We start from the raw sequence: 11,826 nt of genomic DNA, 5'->3' as shown, positions 1-11,826 counted from the left end.
TTGAATTTAATAAGAATTATTAAAAATAATGCAATTAAAATAAAAATTCAGAAAATCAAAATTACGTGGACCATCTGATCTCCCTCATTAATTGAGGTGGCAGATTAGACGGTCCCTAACGCGCGTTCCACGTGGACTAGAGTCAACAGCACTGTAACTTTGGTAATTAGAACCAATGGTAAAGATTAAAACGTAATGGATGGATCCCGTGGTTCAGAGCCTTGCCAACTCATCGTTGGAGCCAGAGCTCCGACCATCTTCTTCGGTGGACCTCACCGGACTGGTCCACCATGAACCATCACCAAAAAGAAAAACAAGGACATGATCTTAAAGAAAAAATGGCACTGAGCTCGAATCTGACCTCAATTCACTCCAATTCCAAGTATATTGAGAGATATATGGAATTGAAATTTGAGGTACATGAACTGAGTTGCTTCGATTTGACCTCAAAGCAACTCAAACTTCTTGCCTACATTGGTAGGACTTCAGACAACCAAAGAATCAATGGAATTGAGCAAGAATTTGAGAGAATCGAAGAGTTCAAAATTTCTGGAAAATACCTTCAATGTAAGTCTGCATTCGATGGATCTTGATCTTGATTATGCTTGGTCTCACTCCACTTGCTTGCAGGAGAAGGATTGAATGGTTAAAAAGCTATGGATTCCTGGAGAATTGAATTCCAAAATAGTGGAGATTCAAGCTCAAATTCAAGAGAATTTTTCAGGCTTATCCTTTGAGAAGTGAGGGTTTGAAATGGGGGGTCAAAGTTGGCACCAATGTGTGTCCAATTTTGAGCAATTGAAGCTCTATTTATAGCTGAAATGGTTGATAATTGCACACTCACATTCACTTTTCAATTTTGGCAAATGGTGATGCAATGGTGCATGGGCATGTATTGGCCTATGAAATGATTGCTTGAGGTCCATAATTGAATATCAGATGCTTTGAAGTAAGCTTGGATTGAAATGCAAATTCACATTGATGTTTGAAGCTTGATCCTTGCCAAGTGATGTCATCCTGTTTAAGCCATGCGCACCCTATGTATTTCATGTCCAATATGAATGAATTTGAGCTCTTTGGAAAGGTGAGATCAAGAGGAACAAATTTCATGTTCAACATTTTTTCATTTGGACCTTTTAACTTGGAGAAATTTGAGGTGGAAGTTTGGAAATTTTTGACATATCAAATTTTTTCTAAGTGTCAAGCCATATGTCTCAATATTCCACCTTGCTTAACTTTTTATATGAGCTTCAAATGAGAAAAGTGTCTTCATCAAAGTTGTAGCTCTATCCAATACCTTAAAAATGGTCACCAATTTCATGTCACTTGGATTGAAATTATAGAGTTATGCATTTTTGAATTTTGGAAAAGTCACTTGATCAATGGTATAGGTCAAAAGTGACCTATAATGTAACCTAATATCACATGCACAAAAAAGTTGAATTAGATCCCACTCCAAACATGAAAGTTGAAGTAGACACATTGAATTTTATGGTTCAACTTGGAAAATTTTCATATCATAAAAATTGTGCAAGTTATGGCCTTGGGAAGTTGACTTTCAAATTAGGGTTTAGATAAAATGACCTATAATGTTTCAACATAGAAAATAATTTTTAAAGCAAATCTAGCTCTAGATCTCAACATGAAAGTTGTTTAGAATGTCATTTAGAGTAATTTTTCGCTTGGAATCATTTTCATATAATGAAAATTGTAGGAGATAGGGTGTAGGGAGACCCAGTTTTGATTAGATGAATCCATCTGGCTAACCACCATCAACCAACTTGCTAACTTCCAATTCTCTTGACTTTCTTGGCTCATGGTAGATCATATATGAATAATATGATGCATTTTGAAGTGTCCCTTGAGAAATTTGATCAATTGGTGAGATAGCTTGTGGGAGAAGTTACTCGAGATACCCAGTCAAACCAGGGTTTTCAAGGCAAATCACTCTCAAACTCTTGAAGAAAACTTGATCAATATAACATGTAGAGATCATTGGGACTAATATATGATGTTCATAACCATTTTTGAATCAATTCTTGATTTCTCTTTGTTCATGAGGGTCTCAAACCCTAGATGTGATCTTGCTGAATCAATGAGATCATGCCCTACCTACAAAAGAGTTAGGCAAATGCAAAGACATATTTTTGGTATTTTGGTTAGTGAAATGATAAAATATAAGTATGATATAATCTCAAAATGCTTGGTGATCCCTCCCAAAACAAACCCAATGAAGGAGGGGTAAGGAGGATGCCAAGGTATGATCCCAATGCTTATGCTTATGATGGAATTACATGAGGGATCTTAGGGTCAAAATTGGGGTCTTACAGAGATGAAGATGATAATGTGAAGTGAAATAGAATCCCAAATTGATCAAGGCAGGAACTTCATTTGATCAATAATATCCATTCATCTTAAGGGATTAAGTTTACACTTCATCAATCCCCTAAATCCAATATTATTGATCAAATTAGAGCTCAAATTAACCAAGATCAAGGCCAAACAGAAGATGAAATAACACAAGGTTAAACAAATAGCTCAACATAATTTTAAAGCAATTAATCAAATTAAAATAAATTTAAAAATGAATAAAAATACATTTAAAATGGGGAAAACCCCAAATCCCTTCAAATCACCAAATAAATGACCAAGGAATTTATCCTAGATCAAACAAGGTCAAAGGACCTTAGACATTTTTTTTGGCATTTTTTGAAAGTCAGAAGTATTTAAAATCAATTAAAAACAAGTCAAAAATTATGAAATTCAGAAAAAATATCAAATCCAATCCAAAAAAATGATTTTAATTCAAAAAATGGAAGAGGAAATTATTTAAGAAATTTTGGGGAAAGTCCCATATTTTTTGGATTAAAATTGAAATTAATATGAATTTAATAAGAAAATGGTATTTAAAATAATAAAACATAAAATCAAAAAAATCAAAAAAAGGAGGCCATCAGATCTCTCTCATTAATTGAGGTGCCAAATCTGATGGCTAACACGCGCTATCCACAGTTTTCCAAAGTTAGCACACATAGACACGTGGTAATCAGAATGGAGGGACATGATTAGATGGCCTGGACACTGCCAGCGCACCACCGGAGCTCTAGCTTCGGTCATCTTCTCCGGTCACCCTTATCGGACTGGTCCAACCAAAATGTTCTTAAAAATTAAAGAGCCATACACTATTTTGAAGATAAAAATGTCAGGATCTCGAATCTGACCTCCATTTTCTCCAATTCTTAATATATAGAAAGGTATGTGAAATTGAAAAATGAGATTCCATAACTGAGTTTCTTCGGTTCAACCTCAAAGCAACTCAATCTTGTTGCCTACATTGGTAGGACTTCAGCCAACCAAAAATTAATAAAAAAGGAGGAGAAATGAGAGAGAATCAAAGAAGGAAAGTTTGAGAAATTCCACCTTCGGTTTGCAGTGATTAAACTCAATCTCAATTCCAATCCACTTGGCCTTGCTTATTTAAGAAATTTTGGTGAAGGTCTCATATTTTTTGGATTAAAATTGAAATTAATATGAATTTAATAATAAAATGGTATTTAAAATAATAAAACACAAAATCAGATAAATCAAAAAAAGGAGGCCATCAGATCTCTCTCATTAATTGAGGTGCCAAATCTGATGGCCAACACGCACTATCCACAGTTTTCCAAAGTCAGCACACATGCACACGTGGTAATCAGAATGGAGGGACATGATCAGATGGCCTGGACACTGTCATCGCACCACCGGAGCCCTAGTTTCGGTCATCTTCTCCGGTCACCCTCACCGGAATGGTCCACCAAAAATGTTCATAAAAGTTAAAGAACCATACACTATTTTAAAGATAAAAATGTTAGGATCTCGAATCTGACCTCCATTTTCTCCAATTCTAAATATATATAAAGGTATGTGAAATTGAAAAATGAGATTCCATAACTGAGTTGCTTCGATTCAACCTCAAAGCAACTCAATCTTGTTGCCTACATTGGTAGGACTTCAACTAACCAAAAATTAATAAAAAAGGTGGAGAAATGAGAGAGAATCGAAAAAGGAAAGTTTGAGAAATTCCATCTTCAGTTTGCAGTGATGAAACTCGATCTCGATTCTAATCCACTTGGCCTTGCTTCTTCTTGCTTGCAGGAGATGATTCAAATGAAAATGGTTGTGAACCCTTAGATTTTAGCTCTCAAACAGAATTTGAACTAAAACTTAATTTCAATGAAATCTTCAAGGTTGTTCTTTCAATGTAGGTTAGGGTAATTGTAGGGCAGAGCTTGGGAAAGGATCCTATAATGCTGAGGCAATGGACATGTATATATAGGCTCTTGAATTCATTTCCACTTCAATTCAAAATTTGCCAAAAATAGAAATATTGTGCATGAGTGAAGGGGCATGTAATTAGGCCCAAACAATGATGTAATCCACTTCCAATTCATGTACAAATGTTGTTAAAGTCACTACATGGAAGCATGCAAAGGTGTGTAGCAAATGAGTTCAAATGTTTCCATATAGGGTCATGCAAAGTAACCATGCGCAAGTCCCTCAATTTTGATCCAAATGTAATGATATTGGACTCTTTGGAAATCTATCATCAAGGGAAACAACTTTTTTGTTGGAAATTTTTCCATTTGAAGTTTGGATCATGATGAATTTATGTGTTGAAGTTGGAGGAATCAAACATACTTGAAAAATTTCTAAGTTAAAAGTCAAATGACCCCTTTTTTCCACTTGCATAACTTTTGTTATGAGCTCCAAATGGATTTGGTTCCTTCTTAAAATTTTTAGATAATTGAATTATATTCAATTTGGTTACAAATTTGACACCATTTGGAGCTAGCATGATGGAGTTGTGGATTTTAGAAGTTGAGGAAAATTGCTTGTTCAATGGTAAGGACCCAAATGGACCTATAATGGTTCCTCATGGAACATGCCCTTGCAAGTAGAATTTGACATTTATCAAAGAATAAAAGTTTTAGAAGACATCTTGAATTTGATCATGAAACTTTGATTACCTTCATATCATAAACATTTAGGGAGTTATGGTTCTTGGAAGTTAACCTTCTATCTAATGCACAAACAAAATCACTTATAATCATTCACCATAAAAGATGACTTTACAAGCAAAATTAGCTCTTGATGCCAACATAAAAGTTTTTTTTAATGTCATAAAGTGTAACTTTGATCTTTGAATCATTTTCATATGACAAAAATTGTAGGAGATAGGGTCTAGGGAACTCTAGGTTTGACCACTTGACTTCTCTGGTCAACCTCCTTGAACCAACTTGCAAACTTGAAGTTATTTTGCTCTTTGGGGCTCATGGAGAAACATATGTGCATAACATGAAACTCAATGGAGTATAACTTGGTATCTTTGACCAATTGTTGAAGAAACTTGTTGAGGAAGGCACACAAGATACCTAGATGAATTAGGGCTTCCTTGACAAACAAGCTTCAAACTCTTGGTGGATTCTTGATCAAAATAACAAATAAAGAACATGGGGATCCAAATATGATGCTTTGAACCAATATAGACCTTGGATAACTTGATTCTTTTCACAAAGGGTCTCAAACCCTAGTTGTGAGCTTGATGAGGCACAAGTGGACACACACACTACCTACAAATGAAACAAAACTATACTAGAAATATTTTTGGTATTTTGGTTAGTAAAACAAAGAAAATAAAGTATGATACAATAAAAAATGCTTGGTGATCTCTCCCAATGCAAACCCAGTGAATGATAGGTGAGAGGATACCAAGATGTGATCTTAATGCAAAAGCCATGTTAATGAGATGGCATGAGGGATCTTAGGGGTCAAAATTGGGGTCGTACAACTCCTCCTATTTAAGGTCATTCTATCCGGGGATGCGAAGGTTAAAATCTTCGTATCAACATGATAGAATGAAATTAAATAACAACAACAAGAAACAAATTTTGGTTCCTAAGAGACCTAAAGATGCATATGATATGAATGCAAAAATAATCTTTGTGGGGGAATATATTGCCACAAAGGAAAAGAATCCAGAGAAATTGAAAGTCCACAGGAGCATAATGCACTCCATAAGGAAAACTCACTGAGGAGACAAAGACTCCAGGGAAAAAAGTCTATGCGTAGGCCAGGTTATGACTTAAAAACTGCTGGAGACACGAGGGGAATTCCATGAAAATAAATCAATGGAAAGACTCAGACTGGGGAAAAATAATTTGCATGTATCGGAATGAAACCAACACAGTAAGAAACAATCACCGGGGAAAGGCGTAAATTAGAACGAAGCTGAAATACCCAAACAACCAAATGAGATTCAATTTCACAAAGAAAACACGAATCCAGACTCAACTGAGGAAGAAAAACTTCCACACATGAGTAAAAGAGATCAGTTATCTACCACCTGTTATTGGGTAGGAAGATAATACACTCGGTCAGAGGGACACCCGTTACCGGTTAAGGTAAACATATCAAGGATGACACGCTGAGAAAAATGAGGAATATTCAATACCGGTTACTGGGTAAGAATAGCCTATTGGGAAAAAAAATGAAGAAATAGGATTTACGACTATCTGTGGGGATAAAAGACCAAAGAAAGAATATTTATTACCGTTTAAGGTAAACATATTAAGGATAGACTGCCGAGGTGAATATCCGTTACTAGTTAAGGTAAACATATCAAGGATAGAATCGCAAAGAAATAATAGGATTTACAACTACCTGTTACTGGGCAGAAGACCAAAGATAGAGAATATCCGTCATCGGGTAAGATGAACATATCAAGGATAAACTCACTGCAAGGAAAATCCGTTACCAGTTAAGGTAAACATATCAATGATAGACTTGCTGGGAAATAAGGATTTACATCTACTTATTATTGGGCATAAGACCAAAAATAGAGAATATCCGTCATCGGTTAAGATGAACATATCAAGGATAAATTCAGAAGGAAGAATATCCGTCACCGATTAAGGTAAACATATCTAGGATAAACTACCAAAAGAAATAGGATTTACAACTACCTGTTACTGGGTAGAAGACTAAAAAAAGAGAATATTCGTCACCGATTAAGATGAACATATCAAGGATAAACTCGCTGGGGAAACGAAAACGAATTCGTAGGGGAAATCAAAGAAGTAAATTACCATTTATTAGTTACTAGATAAATTAACACAAGTAATATACTTAACATCAATAAGGATATTACCAGTTACTGGGTAAAAAACTGTTGGAGGACCAAAATATCTATCTAGGTAAGAACTAGAACGAAATGGTCAAACAAGACGCAACCCAATGAGGACATAAATCAAGGGGAGTAGTTGCATCCAGATAATGAACCGGGAAGGAGACAAAAATAACAATCATCCACGAGAAAATAACTCAGTGGAGAAGAAGAAAGGATAAACTCTTTCTGCTTAAGGGGCTGACGCTCTATATTGAAGGAGGACAGACACACCAAATCTGCATGGGAAAGTAAATATCACTAGACTACGGGATCAGAAAAATTAATGGTCAATGTGTAAAATGCACAATGAAATATCTGATGTTATATTTATGCATTGGTATGTATATGATTATGCAGGAAAATGAGTACAAAGAATACAAGCACTGAAGATCCAATCATCACAACTAGATACTCGACTAATCTCAACAAGATGGGAACGCCAACTGGAGAACCTGCTAGGGATGAAAATAAATCATCAAGGATATAAATCCTATATTTAAATATATTCAATTCTCTGGGGATAGCACACAACCTTGTTCTCAAGGAAAACTGAGGATAGAACAATCCAAAACAAATGCTCAACTTTGGTTAAGGAAAACATTAACATGCATCCGATCAAAAACTGTTGAAGACTCAGCGCTCAGAGGAAAGGAAAAATATGTGTGTGTGGGTGTATATATATATATATATATATATATATATATATATATATATATATATATATATATATATATATATATATATATATATATATATATATATATATATATATATATATATATATATATATATATATATATATATATATATACTTCAAAGCTACAAATCGATGTTGCGGAGGATTTTAGGTCAACACCATATCAAATGGGAGACAACCCTACTAGGGACGACTATAAAAATACTGCTCAGAATCAAACACTACTGAGAATCAGAAGATGGAACTCCCCTGGGGATCCATGTACAAACAATAGGAAAAACTCTAGGTTGCGAACCAAACAACTTACTAGGGATTCCATCAATCAAATATGAATTTCGTGGGGGACTTCACTGGGGAATAAAAATCTGCCAAGACAAATCATGAGCCACACAAGGATGCAATCAACCACAAATTCCTCAAGAGGAAAACAACAATCACAAGGCTATTCTTGGAGATTGAGAAATAAACGAATTCCAAGGTACCAAAGATAATCAACCAACACCTGCAGGAACTCACAAAGGGAACACTGCCATGACTATGCAACAACCAAATAAAGGTGTTGGGGATCCGTGAACCAAATAAAGGTTTCACTAGGGATCCAAGGTTCAATCAAGTTACAAATTCAAATTGAGAATGAAATATCCACGAAGTCTCATCTAGGGACAAATGATGAACCATAAAGAGAACAACACATCAGCTCTACCGAGGATAAATGTTAAACTGCTGGGGAGCAAACATCAACCATGCTTGGGATGAAATGATGAACTATTGGGGAAACAAAGTCACCAATAAAATGCTCGAGGGAAACAACAATGCTTCACACACCAAGACTTACTGTTCTCAGATTGATGTTGACATTTCTTTTTTCGAATTCAAAGTTCTTACAGTAAATGCCTTATTATTTCAGAAAAATATTTATTCATTGATTTATTTATTTCAAAATTATCATCATAAAAATACAGTTTTATTAAACAGAAACAAATAAGAATTGCAAATAATTGGATAAAGGCTCAACTTTATTTAATATAATGGTAGCCCGCAAATGGAAAGACTTCATGGATCTGACAAAGTTTAAAAATGGTAATTTACATGGAAAATGGCTATATTGAATACAATTACCGCTATTCTCGCTACCAACTCTGAAATCCACTGTGCTTTTGTCCTTGGTTGAGAATGATGAATCAGAACCAAATGACTGGCTAAGAATGTTGCTTCAATGATCAGACCTAGCCGGATGTAGTTGTTTTCCATAATCCCTAATTTTTGCCTAGATTGCCCCAAGGTGGGGTACTCAATCTACCGGGATAATTTTTCTGTTTTATGTCTCTAACGTTTTCCTGGATCGCCCTTTCGGGTTTTCAGTCCATCGAGACACTCATTTTTTCCTAAGCCTCCCTTTCGGGTTTTCAACTTAGCGAGTTGTTCTTTTCTTTTTTAGGCAAAGTATTTCTTGACTACATCGGCGTTCACAGGATGAGTGAAATCTTCACCATCCATAGTTGTAAGAATCAATGTACCACCCGAGAAGGTTCTCTTAACAACATATAGGCCTTCATAGTTAGGAGTCCATTTGCCCTTAGAATCAGGTTTAAAGGATAAGATCTTCTTGAGCACAAGATCACCTTCTCGGAACGCACGAGGCTTGACCTTATTATAAAAAGTTTTCTTCATTCTCTGTTGATATAACTGACCATGACACAAGGCAGTCAATCTCTTCTCTTCGATCAAATTGAGCTGATCAAACTTGGTTTGACACCATTCAACTTCAGTCAACTTTGCTTCCATCAGCACACGCAATGATGGGATATCAACCTCTATGGGGAGCACAACTTCCATGCCATAATTAAGAGAGAAAGGGATTTCCCCTGTTGAAGTGCGGACGGATGTACAATACCCATTTAAAGCAAACGGGAGCATCTTATGCCAATCTTTGTACATCACAACCATCTTCTGGATAATCTTCTTGATATTCTTGTTCGCAGCTTCAACAACCCCATTCATCTTGGGTCTGTAGGGGGAATAATTATGACGTGCTATCTTAAAGTCTTTGTAGAGATCTTCCTTCATATTTTTATTCAAGTTTGATCCATTATCAATAATGATCTTACTTGGAACACCATACAAGCATATAATCTGATTCTTGATAATTCTTACAACAACTTGCTTGGTCACATTTTCATACGATGCCGCTTCAACCCACTTTGTGAAGTAATCAATAGCCACTAAAATGAAACGATGATCATTTGATGCCTTGGGCTCAATCATGCCAATCATATCAATTCCTCACATGGAGAAGGGCCATGGAGAGGAAATAACATTTAAAGGTGTCAGAGGAACATGAATCTTATCCGCATAAATTTGACACTTGTGGCATTTCTTCACAAACTTGCAACAGTCAGATTCCATTGTCAGCCAATAGTAACCTGCTCTCAACATCTTATTTGCCATAAGATGTCCATTGGAATGAGTACCAAAGGAACCTTCATGGACTTCCGTCATCAACATGCTTGCTTCATGTCTATCCACGCATCTGAGCAAAACCATATCAAAATTTCTTTTGTAAAACACATCACCATTCGGGTTGAAGTTGCTAGCTAATCTTCTCAAAGTCTTTTATCTTTCAAAGATGCCCCAGGCGGGTAGATCTGACTTTTGAGGAAATATTTGATATCATAATACCACGACTTATCATTCTTGTCTTCTTCAACAACAAACACATGAGCTAGCCTTTCAAGACGCATCACAGTCAGATTGTGAACTTCATTCCAAAACTTCACGGCGATCATGGAAGCCAACGTTGCAAGAGCATCCACCATCCGGTTTTCATCTCAAGGAATATGATGAAACTCAACCTTTGTAAAGAAAGTTGATATCCTCCTCGCGTAATCTCTATACGGTATCAAACCGGGTTGATTCATCTCCCATTCACCTTTGATCTAATTAACAACCAGAGCCGAATCTTCATAGATGTCAAGATACTTGATTATGAGATCAATGGCTTCTTCGAGCCCCATAATGCAAGCCTCATACTCAACCATCTTATTTGTACATTTAGAGGTCAATCTAACTATAAACGGAAAATGAGTGCCTTAAGGAGTAATAATCACTGCCCCATTTCCATTACCGTATGAATTAACAACTCCATAAAATACCATGCCCTAACGGGAACCAGGTTCTAACCCTTCTTCAAGCAATGGTTCATCACAATCTTTCATCTTCAAATACAAAATCTCTTCATCAGGGAAATCATACTGCACTGACTGGTAATCATCAATAGATGGGCGAGCCAAATGGTCAGCCAAGATACTACCTTTAATAGCTTTCTGAGCTCGATATTCAATATCATACTCAGATAACAACATCTGCCAATGGGCAATCCTCCTAGTTAAAGCAGACTTTGCAAATATGTACTTGATTAGATCCATCTTGGATATCAACCAAGTAGTATGATTTAACATATGTTGGCGCAGACGCTTGCCAGCCCAAGTTAAAGCATAACATGTCTTCTCAAGCATAGAATACCAACATCACAATCGGTGAACTTCTTACTGAGGTAGTAAATTGCATATTCTTTCTTACCAGATTCATTTTGCTGACAAAGAACACAAACCATACTCTCTTCAAGCACATTCAAATACATGATCAACAGTTTTCCTTCAATAGGCGGAGACAGAATCAGAGGCTCAACAGATATTCTTTGATACTGTCAAAAGCTTTATGGCAATTCTCGGTCCAATCACAAGACTGATCTTTCCGAAGGAGCTTGAATATAGGCGCACATGTGCTAGTCATATGTGATATAAATCTGGAGATATAGTTCAAGTGGTCGAGAAAACCTCTGAATTGCTTCTTAGTTTTGGGCGCATTGTATTGCTCTAACCTTGGCAAGATCAACTTCAATACCCTTCTTGCTGACAATAAA

Source organism: Lathyrus oleraceus, chromosome 3 (genome assembly GCF_024323335.1).
Source record: "Lathyrus oleraceus cultivar Zhongwan6 chromosome 3, CAAS_Psat_ZW6_1.0, whole genome shotgun sequence".
Classification (NCBI taxonomy): Eukaryota; Viridiplantae; Streptophyta; class Magnoliopsida; order Fabales; family Fabaceae; genus Lathyrus; species Lathyrus oleraceus.
Note: the sequence above shows the minus strand (reverse complement) of the source record.